The sequence below is a fragment of the Astatotilapia calliptera genome, chromosome 1 (genome assembly GCF_964374335.1).
Source record: "Astatotilapia calliptera chromosome 1, fAstCal68.1, whole genome shotgun sequence".
In the NCBI taxonomy this organism is placed as follows: domain Eukaryota; kingdom Metazoa; phylum Chordata; class Actinopteri; order Cichliformes; family Cichlidae; genus Astatotilapia; species Astatotilapia calliptera.
Genome location: NC_137422.1, coordinates 21,028,829 through 21,039,907, shown reverse-complemented (window position 1 = coordinate 21,039,907; position 11,079 = coordinate 21,028,829). Strand labels below are relative to the sequence as shown.

Sequence of the window (11,079 nt, the reverse complement as noted above, 5' to 3'; positions counted from 1 at the left end):
CAAATGCACAAACCATATGCTCGGTGGTCCTTTTCATGGTTTCATTATTATGTACAATGCAGTTCAATACTGACACATCCAGAGTTAACTTAATACTAGCACAGGCTCGTATAAGGCTGCCTTCACCCCAGTGGTTTTTTCAATCTTTGCTGTCAGCCCTCAGAGTCCTTTCAGTTTTCACTTCATCATATTTGGCTTTTTGAATTTATATAACTCCATGCTACGACAGAAAACACTCCAAAATTCAACCAAGTCCTAACACAGATCTTTAATACTTCCAATATTTTTCAGTCCTCACTGTAATGTTACAAAATAATGTTCAATTTTGTTGGATTACTACACGTTTCCCCAACAGCACATTTTAATCATAAAATGCTAAATCAGAACAAGTGCAACAAAGTGACTTCTTACCAGCTCTTTCAGAATCTCTAACAGTGTCTTTAAGCAGAAAGCATTTCAGAAGCATTTTTCAGTCATCTGCTTTCCTCTATTTTCTCCTGTTTTAAACACAACATGCCTCCTGGACATCCAAAATGTGGGCAATCCTACAATGACGGGTTAAAGTGAGCCTGAGTGATCCAGAACAGCATTCCAGCACCTTCAGGTGATGAGTAATTAAATCTGATAGGCAGGTTACTATTAAATGAGCTAATTTTTCGGGTGCTGCAGCCTGGCGCTACATCCAGTGACAGCGTGGAGATACTTGCTCAGTAATAAGAAAATAATGACATCCCAAGGCCCGCTTACACCCTCAATACATCTTTTTTCTTCTCATCCCTGCGATGCGTTCATGGTGCAGACGTAGTTGCAGTATTTTACATGTAGCTAGCTGTGGCGTGAGCATAACATCAGTAACATTAAGTATCAGGTGGTTTCAAGTGCAAAATCCTGAACTGTTTCTTCACATTTTTTCACAAAATGTGTCTCTTGGCGAAAGGTACGTCTGCTGTATTTCTCAGGATGACAAAAAACATTTATGTGACACTGATAGATGTAACAAAGGAGGAAAGTTACATTTTATATATTGCACATTTTAATCATACATGTAAGTAGGGACTGATGGGAATTTAGCGATTCCACTTATTGCTTTGACCCCTTATTGATTTGAGTTTTCACTGGCTCTGCTTTAAGAGTCACCACCATCTCTAAGCATGTTTGTCAAAGAAATTACATTCATGCAAATGAACTGCATGCTGTGTGGTCAAATGTCTGTGCATATATTTTGATCAGTGGTCATTACTCGAAAAAAGCCACTTGTATTACGCATATATTACACAGAATACTTAAAGGTACTGCAGTACATTACTTAATTACTCTCAGGAGGAAGTAATTTGTTACACTACCTGTTATATTACTTTTGCCTTTCTCTGTAAAATGACCTTACCCATATGGAAAATATATATATAAATCGTATAAAGTTTGTATCTGTCTTGTGTGAAACTTGTATGAAAAGCATACAAGAGTAAAAACAGATATAAGACCCCTTGAAAAATTATATAATGAAACTTGTATGTTTTGGATACTTACTAAAACAATATATGAAAGTAATGTGAAAGTGGCCACTTTCATGAGTAAATCATGTAAGCCTTATATGATTTACTCATGAAAGTGGCCACTTTCATGAGTTAAGTCATATAAGTTTTTACTATTTCTTTTCCATATGGGTATTGTCTCATAATTACCATTTATCTGTATAGACAGACACACACACCAACACAATCCCTGTCCTAATGAGAACACGCATATGATCTTTCTTAGTACTTAGCTATGAACACAAAGCCGACAGGAAAAAAGCAACAATGAAAACCAGCACAAAGAGATTTTAAAGCGATCGCCACGGTGATTTTACTTTAGAACATGAACAGGAAGAAACAGAGGCTGCAGCCTGACTGCTCATCACTGCTTTTGTTACCTGTGAAAGTTGAAGCTCAGGTCATAATTGACTAAACTTTTAAATAGCTCTGGGCTCTTTGTTAGCTTAGCGTTAGCATGCTGTTTGTGCAAATGCTTGCAAAGAGCTGAAGTTCTGTTAGCAGCATAACATAGATGTTTCTGTCTTGAGTTTCCACCTTAACATCGCACTCTTGTCCTTTAGTGCAATAAAAATAAAAGTAATACCCATATCCACACTCTAGACTAAGGCAGTGTTTTCCTCGAGGCACACAGCCAAACTGTGGGAGCCAAATTTCTGGCTAGGTTGTAGGGGATCACATACTTCTTTTACTCAGTGACATGCAAATCCAGTTTATTACTTTTATGCAAAGTGTTTGTTCTGGATTGGGTAATATTCTGTCTCTCTGAATTAAAATGAAACTATCATAAAAATCTGAGCATGCTCATTTCTTTGTAAGTGAGCAAACATACAAACTTAGCAGGGGATCAAATAATTATTTCCTCCTCTGTACCTGATGTTTTGATTTATTATGTTTTTGTGAGATATCTTGCAAAACAAATTGAAGTATACTAATTCGGTGTTATTCAAATGTTGCATGGAAATACCAGTTTAGTGCAGACTACACTGGTTAGTATGCAGTGTTGTGATGAAGTTTACAGTTTTTCACTATGTTGGACTATTTGCATTTGGGTTACCGTTACTGGGCTACAATTTATATTTCAATTCATATTTTGGGTTATTAGATTGATTGCTTGATTCATTGCTGATTATATTTACTAATATTCAATTAATTCTACCTTTTATGCTAGCTATATAGTGTTTACAGTTTGGAAATTGACCATATAGTTCACTGCTTTTATCTTCTTGAATTTGGTTGGCTACATCCACAAAGAGCAGTAGATATCAGAGTAGCAGTGCCACAGATCAGTTGATCCCAGTCTGTACACAAAGAAAAATCTACTGGAGCTAACAAAACAAATTATTATGTCACTCCTTTCTAAGTAATTCTTTCCCCCAAAGTGCAATAGTGCATCTGATCTCCAGGTTCCCCCACCCACCAAATCCCAATTTAACCCCTTCTTGCAATCAATACTGTGCCCCAGATCCTATGCAGACATGTAGATAGATCCTATGTAGACATAGATGACGAGGTCCTGTGTGTCACACTCTGAACTTGCTATTTTAATCCTACAAATCAGTCCACAGTATCAAGTTATGTATGATATCCTCTATAACATACCAGGCAGCTAAACCGTGACCTTGTAGCATTAAATGTATTTCTCTTTCCAAGTTTTTGCATATTAAACAAATGTTGAATTCAATGAATAGTGACATTATGTAACTTTACAATTGAATAGATTGCATTATAATCAAAAACTTTATAGGGATACATACCAGGCCTTGAACTTTTCAGTCAAATTAAGGCTTTTATTGGAGAGATTTTATTGGTTTGGATCTTATATTTAGCACAACTAAGTATAATATCCTGCTCTACAGGCTGTCTGCCTCAATGCTACATTTTAGTCCATCGTACATGGTTGTTTTAATAACTATTATCTGTTGTAGTTCTGTTACTGTTTAATCCATCAGCAAACACAGATTTGTAGTTGTTAATGAAACTCTGGACAGGCTACAAGATAAATGAGTGATAGCAAAGTAGATTTCCCAGTCGTCTGAGATATACAGTATATTGCCTCAAAGTAAATACATCAGGATATATCTGCTTGTTAAGCAGCTAAACCCGGTGATCTTCACAGGAGGTTGAGACTGTTCTTTTTTGTTATTGAGGTCAATTTGCTGAGACATTCTTTAGAAGTATGATCATTTATTAATGTTGTTGGTTACAGTGCTTACAACGTTTATTAGACCACCTGTCATACACACACACACATTTTAGAAATCTGTCAAACATTTTTAAGCGGGCACACTGGACTTCTCTGAGAAGTCAGAAAATTAATAAAGCATAACATTCTACTAATAAAGCAAACGAATGCAAGTAAATAACTGTAATTTGGCACATTAATCAAAAAACAAGAATGTACTATTTTTCCTGCTTTCTTGTAGATCAGTAAAATTGAAAACTCATAATAAAGATATCGTTATCTATATCTTAACATTAAAAATATCTGTTTGATTAAAGAGCTTGTGCATACTGCTGGGTTTACAGAAACATAATGATGAAAATTATTTTGGTAATTACCAATACTGTTGATTTAGGGCAGCTCTGGCATTGTTACCCTCTGTACATGGTGCAGTTAAAATATACAGCACACTGAAGAAGTATAATAAACTTTAAGGGTTTTCTAACCCTACAGACATACACATCTCTTGCATCTCCGTATGTGACCTAGCACCTGTGCGTGTGTGTGTGTGTGTGTGTGTGTGTGTAGGTTTCTATCCCTTCTTGCTTTTTTCCCCAGTTTTTTGGGAAAGTGAGAGAAACAAGAAAGATCAAGTTCACACCTGCAGCAAATTTGCATCAGTCTCACCCACGCTTGTTGCCATTTTCATAAATTTAGCCAGAATAAATAGCTATTTACCCTTTTATGTTTCTTTCTGAAACATAAAAGAGGCTTCACAAGCAAAGACTTGGCTTCCTAAGAATTCTGTCAGTAATAACAGCGGCCCTTTACTCTGCCTCAGTGACAGTAGCGAAAGTTCACATTTTTTTACATTATATCCAGAACAAATTCCAAAGCTAGCCCTGCTCATAAAGAGCAATTATTCTGGTGGCACATAGTTACAATGAAATCCAAATGAGATCTCTGTAGCACTGACATACTTTCTGCTAGCAGGTACAGGATGCCTCATATATGATTAATTAATTGCGGCAGCCTGCCATCTGTGTTTTAACTGATTAAATAGCTCACAAAGTGGGATGCACCTTTTGATGTGAACCTTTGGGGAACTGGCTCTGTCTTTGTATTTCTACCTTGATTAAGCACAATACTCCAGCACTTCCTCCAGCCCCCTATTTCAAAGTCTCTTTAATTTGGGAGGAAAGGACACACGAGCGTTTGGGATGCTTTAAAATGTTGCCCATTTCCAGCAGTCGAGCGGCCGTCTCTCCCTTTGCCGCTTTTTGTTTTTTTATAAAGTGAATGTTTCACACAGGGCAGGGCTGGTGAGCAAGCATCGAGCTTTCAGATAAAAATTGATTCCAGTAAATTCTCACCTGAGATCCATCATGGTGAAAGGCTTTAAAAGGTCACACATGTAATAAGTTCCTATGGTCTCAGTACCTCCAATAATAGGCCTTTAGTCTGCCATGGAAGGCTGGTATATAGAAATAATTGAGTAATCTGTGGACCATTCAATTCAATCGTAGGACTCAGTGACAGTGCAAGGCCTGCTGGTCTGTGAAGAGGTTGTTCTGGAGAGTCTTTCGGCTGGCAGGGAAATGGTTTGTCCCCTCAAGCCATGCACCTCCATCTTTGCAACAGAACAGGGGATCACTAACATTTTAGAGGCTCTTCCAGGCCCAGATTCATGTCAGCATTTCAAAGGGAAAGAGGGAAGAATGTGACATGGCAGATAATGCCTGAGAGCAATAATTAAATTAAAACAGATCTCTAAGTGTTAATCTAAATTAACATGCACCCCCTGCATACAGTAGTAGCAAAGTGCATATAGGAGAGTGGAAATTTCTCTTGTGCAGCAGTACATACATCCTGAGTGCTAGCTAATGCAGTCTCGCTTGCACGCTATACATAAGTAAAAAGAGAACACCTACCACCAGTTTGAAGCATCAGTTTCAGCATTATTGCCATTGCTACCTTGCTTTTGGAGCCAGAAGTAACCCTATTTGAACAAGAGGGTATGAAAATCTACTAACGCTAGGAAGCTTAGTCAGAACGGTATATGCTTACACTGTATGGGTGCGTAGCACAGACACAGATTCCTCCAAGTCACTGTCTCTCTGTCTAACTGACCACACTGCAAATCAGATTATTTGTAAGATAACTGCATTATAAACATTTACATAAACACCACACAAAGGTCCAGTTCAGTGACTTCACTTTGCTGATCCAACCAACAGCTAGCAACCTAGTTAGCACCCACTTGTCACTAAAGCGTGCCTCTTATGACGCAGTTAGCTACAGCAACCAGACACTTTATTGGACCGCGCTGTAAACATATTTATTTTTGCTGCACTGTGCGGATTTACTAACTTTCGTGGCTTTTCGACATGATGCAGTTGTAAGTGCTTAATGCTGACTTTATTTTTCAGTAAAAAGTAAATACATTTTACAAAGTGAAGCACAAACTCCAACATCTGAACATGTTTGTCTCTCCAAGAATTCAAGGTAACAATATGAAAATGATTTCAACCGTGCTGATGGCATAAGCCTTCATGATAAACCGTTTCTATTGATCAAACTTTTAACTCCTATAAAGTACGAAGGCATACAGTAGTAATGATTTATCACAGCAAATTCTTAATGATTGTTGTGAAACAAAATCTATCAGCAAAGCTCAACTACCCAGGTGTCCGCTTCCTTGTCAGTCAACTCTTTAAGAAGCAGCCAGTTAGATCCACAATATGTGGATATGGTCTGCTAATTTATCTACAGTCTAGAATCTACAACAGACACAGAGTTTTGGATACTGGTTTAGGTTTATGGTTATGGATTGTCAACAAAGGAGAAGGGCACAAAACATCATACTCAAACCTGCCAGCGAGAATGAGATAGAAGATGATGCTGATTTGTACACAGGAGTGCACATGCACATGTACAACATCTGTTATCATGCAGATAACAGATGTTGTACAACAGGCAAAGCTGGTGTGAAAAACATATACATTAATTTTGATCAATTTGTTCAATAATGTATTACAAAATCCATTGTAAAATATTGAAATTCAATATAAATGCATGACAACAGCATTATGTTAAGGCTTCAGTTAATGGCATTCATTTGTTTTGTTTATTTATTTACTGTCACTTGAGTTCATGCAGGGAGAGGGGGCATTTAGGATTTATTCTGAGTAAATTAAATCTTTATATACTGATGATGCCGCACACTTCAGCAACAAAGAGAAGACAAATCTCTAGTCCACACTTTCAAATATAGTTCAGTCTTTAAGGCTGTCTTTGACACTTCATTCAGAACCCCCGATTCCAATGTTTAACTTTCTCTGTGTTTCTATTTATTTAAATTGTGAAACTGACTACAAAATGTCACGTCAGTAATCACTTTTATGTGTAATTTGTTTGAGGATGTCATCTTAAATCTTAATCATAACTCCACAGTTTTCCCTTCTCCTCAGGTTAAGAGCCTTGGTGTCATCCTAGACAGTTCACTTTCCTATAAATCTCACATCAATAATCTCACCCGTTCTGCCTACTTCCATCTACGTAACATTAACAGATTGCTTCTTTCTCTTTCCACCCAGTCTACGTCCATTCTTGTACATAGTCTTGTTACCTCCCGTATTGACTACTGCAATTCTCTTCTGCATGGTCTCCCCCAAATATCCCTCCATAAGCTTCAACTGGTTCAGAACTCTGCTGCTCGCATTATCACCAGAACCCCCTCCTACCAGCACATCACCCCTGTTCTTCAGGAACTTCACTGGCTCCCTGTGAAATTCCGGATAATTTTCAAACTTCTTCTGCTCACCTTCAAGGCCATTCATAACCTCGCTCCTCCTTACCTTTCTGACCTGTTAACCACCACTTGTTCTGCCCGTTCACTTCGTTCTTCTTCTTCTATCCAGCTTACTGTACCTTCCTTCCGCCTCACCACCATGGGAAGCATTATGTAAACGTTTTATGTTAAAATTAATGTCACAATTGATTTTTAACTCTAAACACAAGGATATTGTTTTAATTTTAATTAATAACACAATATTTCAATACAACAAAATGCAGTACATTAAATTCAACGTAAAAAGTTCATTTAAAATGAACAGCACTTTAATTTGAAGAGGATTGTCCTAACAGGCTCTCCGTACTTCTCAGTTTGCACATGTGCAGTGTGGAAGTTTGAACAACTGCCATTTTCAACCGAAACTTGCATCATGCTCAGAAGCCTGGATAAAATCCATTGCCATTTGAGGATTATTTGGTAAGTACAACCATTTAAGGATGACATATTTGGTTAATGTGTACTAAATGATAAACATCCGACATTTTCGGGAGTACTTCTGTATGTTTTATTTTAAAACAAATGATGTCTGGTAATTTTTTTTTTAGCATTCTAGCTTGTATGCCTCTCACAGGTGTTATTAGTCAGGCATTTAACAAATATTATTGGGCCCACTTCGGTGTAATTTCCCAAAATGTTTTACGATTCATGTTAAGCTGCAACTTGCCTACTAAGAACTGCAGCTTTAAAATTACTCCCAACATCTACCGCGCATGCTCCCTGGTGTCAGTAATGAGCACCAGGAGCGCCAGCGATCCGATCCGTTTGAAGAATGAAATATATGTATAGTGTATTTTAGAAACATGCATCAAATAAGTTGCTACATTGTTTGAAGGAATTCTACCCCGTGTTGATATCTGGTTTAGTGTTAATATCAGTGATTAAAGTGTAAGACATGCATTTATCTTGTGTCATTAAAATGCAGCATTATGTGTAATACAGCTATATGTAATGCATTTAACTCCTTGTATCAGTTCCATTGATTATCAAAGTGACAATTTGTGTGTTCCCCCTTCATTTTATGTTGGTCAGCTAGTTCTGTCTGTCAGTAGATGCAACAAAAGTGGCTCAGATGTGATTGTGGTTACTGTTATCTTTTATTGTAACTCTTGTTATCGTAATAAATACCAGAAAATATTGTGATAGGATTTTGAATCCATATTGCCGAGTTCTAATCTTCTATTTCATTTTAACATTTTTAGGGGTACAATTAATAATTATATTGTTGAACAGTCTAGAATTGATTAAAGCAAAAGTGAAAGCTTTCATGTATTGTCAAAAATGAAAAGCTTCTAGTTTTGTGTTCATATATTTGTTGATCTGACTCAGAAGAATCAGTGCCTAACCAATCATTAACCTCACTGAATGTCACTAATGTGAGTTGTCAAACATTGTTTAATTACTCATCGCTAATCACTCATCTGTTAATATTTTTGACTTTGGTTTGGGAAGAGGTGGAAAAGAACCAAAATCTTGTCTCACATTGAGTTCTTATCTCCACCAGAATATCAGCATTGATGTTCGACGGGAATGAGTCCTAAAAACTATCTGTGTCTACTTAAATAAAAAGCCAGATGACCTGTTCAAGGAATTCTTGGTAAGTTAGAAAAGGGGAAAGATCAGTTTGTTTGTTTGTTTGGTTTTTTTAATTTGGGATAGTAAATTGAAGGTGGGCTCATTTGTTCATATGTATCTATATGCAAGTAACTTTTTCCCCCCTTTGTTTTCATTTTAAGGATATGGATCTTAGTGCAAGAAGAGAAACGGAGCAGCTGACTTTAGGAGTCTGTGTTGTCAGACATGAAGGAGCAGACTCTGCAGATACACCTGAGGACATTGGTGTCATCATAGAAGGATACACTGTGCTGAAAGCTCTTAGTGATGTGGCAAAGGGGTGTGCCCTCCTGCTTGGACTAATCTACAGTCTAAATCTGAGGTACCCAAAGCACCTGAAATACATATTTGAATTTCTTCAGAAGGTGCTGATGGAGTTGGATGGGAACAACCTATCCATGAAGGTGCAAGTTCTGAAAAACAAACTGCTTGAGTGAAACAGCCTGCACTGAACTATAGAGGACACTGAACTGGTTACAAGATTCTCAAACCCATCTCCTTGCACTTTATAAACTGTTCAGTTTGAATTCCGCAAGAACTTCTGCAAGGCCTCATACCTTTTGGCATGCTTTGTTCATGTTGAACTTTTACCACCATCCAGCTACATTGAACAAGACTGCTCCTAAGTTTGGACTTCATTTTAAGTTTTGGGGAAAAAAAAGGTTTTTTAAATATGGACAAAAATGCCACTAAAGTCATTTCTACTTGTTGTTTATAGGACTGTATTGTGAGTTTTCCATTGTACCCGAAGCAAGTTTAAATTAAGTCATGTTAATGTTAAAAATGTTGGAATCACAACACTTTCCAGTTTTAATAACTTGATTTTAACATTCTGCATTATGTCTTCCTGTACTTAATATGCACTTGCATATATGTGAAGATATTTTTGTTTAGGAAAAAGGCATTGATCTAGAATTTTGAACAGCTCAAAGTTTGCTTCAGCACATTTTACACCAAGTGTTATTAAAGTTCGGTTAACTGAATAAAATTGTGTTTGATTTATTCAATTTACTTTAAATAGAGTAAGTAATTTAATCCTATAGTTTCAGTAGAGCTCGTTTAGGGTTAGTCAATTTATCAGATGTACTTAAAATTTGTTGTTCAAATTAAATGTGTCATACATTTTAGATTTCACTAACCCAGTTGTGTGGAACCGGTTGACATAACTGGGTGGAGTAAATGCAACATCTTATTTTATAGAGTAAGTAGGGCTTGTTTTGGTTGAGTAGATTTTATTTAGTGTTGTCAATTTAAGTCAACATGTTAGTTAGATCAACATTATGATATTTAGTTAATACAACACCATTCTTGTGATTTGCATTTAATTAGCCAAAGCTTGAAAGATGTACTTAAAATTTGTTGTTCAAATTAAGTGTATCATACATTTTATATTTCACTAACCCAGTTATGTGGAACCGGTTGACATAACTGGGTGGAGTAAATGCAACATTTTATTTCTTAGAGTGCAGGCTGTGGAACTCTCTGCCCCCTGAAATAAGAAATATTGGTTCTCTCCCCCAGTTTAAATCCCAACTCAAAACTCATCTGTTCAAATCTGCATATTCACTGTGAATCCACTGTTTGTTCATTTTATCTTGTGCTTGTATTTTATTGTTCTTATTCTGCCATTGTTTTACTAAGTGTTTTATCCTATTGTAAAGTGTCCTTGGGTGACTTGAAAGGCGCTCATAAATAAAATTTATTATTATTATTATTATTATTATCTTTTTTTCTTAACTCATGGCTTCAAAGATTGAAAAAGGCCATTTTCATGCAATTTACTGGGGTTTTTTTTTAGTGCAACTGTAAGTATTTTAGTATAGTAATAAATCAGGAGGTTTGGAGTAAAAGCTCCCGAAAAAGTCAGAATAAAGGGTTGTAAGCAATTGAATATACAGCAACATCACATCCATCTATCT

General features: G+C 36.6%; 1 long non-coding RNA gene across 1 annotated transcript; it reads left to right on the top strand.

The window, feature by feature from the left end:
- The first annotated feature begins 7,838 nt into the window (after positions 1-7,838).
- LOC113022259 (uncharacterized) lies at positions 7,839-10,856 on the top strand. Its single transcript, XR_013905819.1, has 3 exons — positions 7,839-7,966; positions 9,051-9,143; positions 9,283-10,856. It is a non-coding gene; the product is annotated as an uncharacterized LOC113022259 (long non-coding RNA).
- Positions 10,857-11,079: the final 223 nt, after the last annotated feature.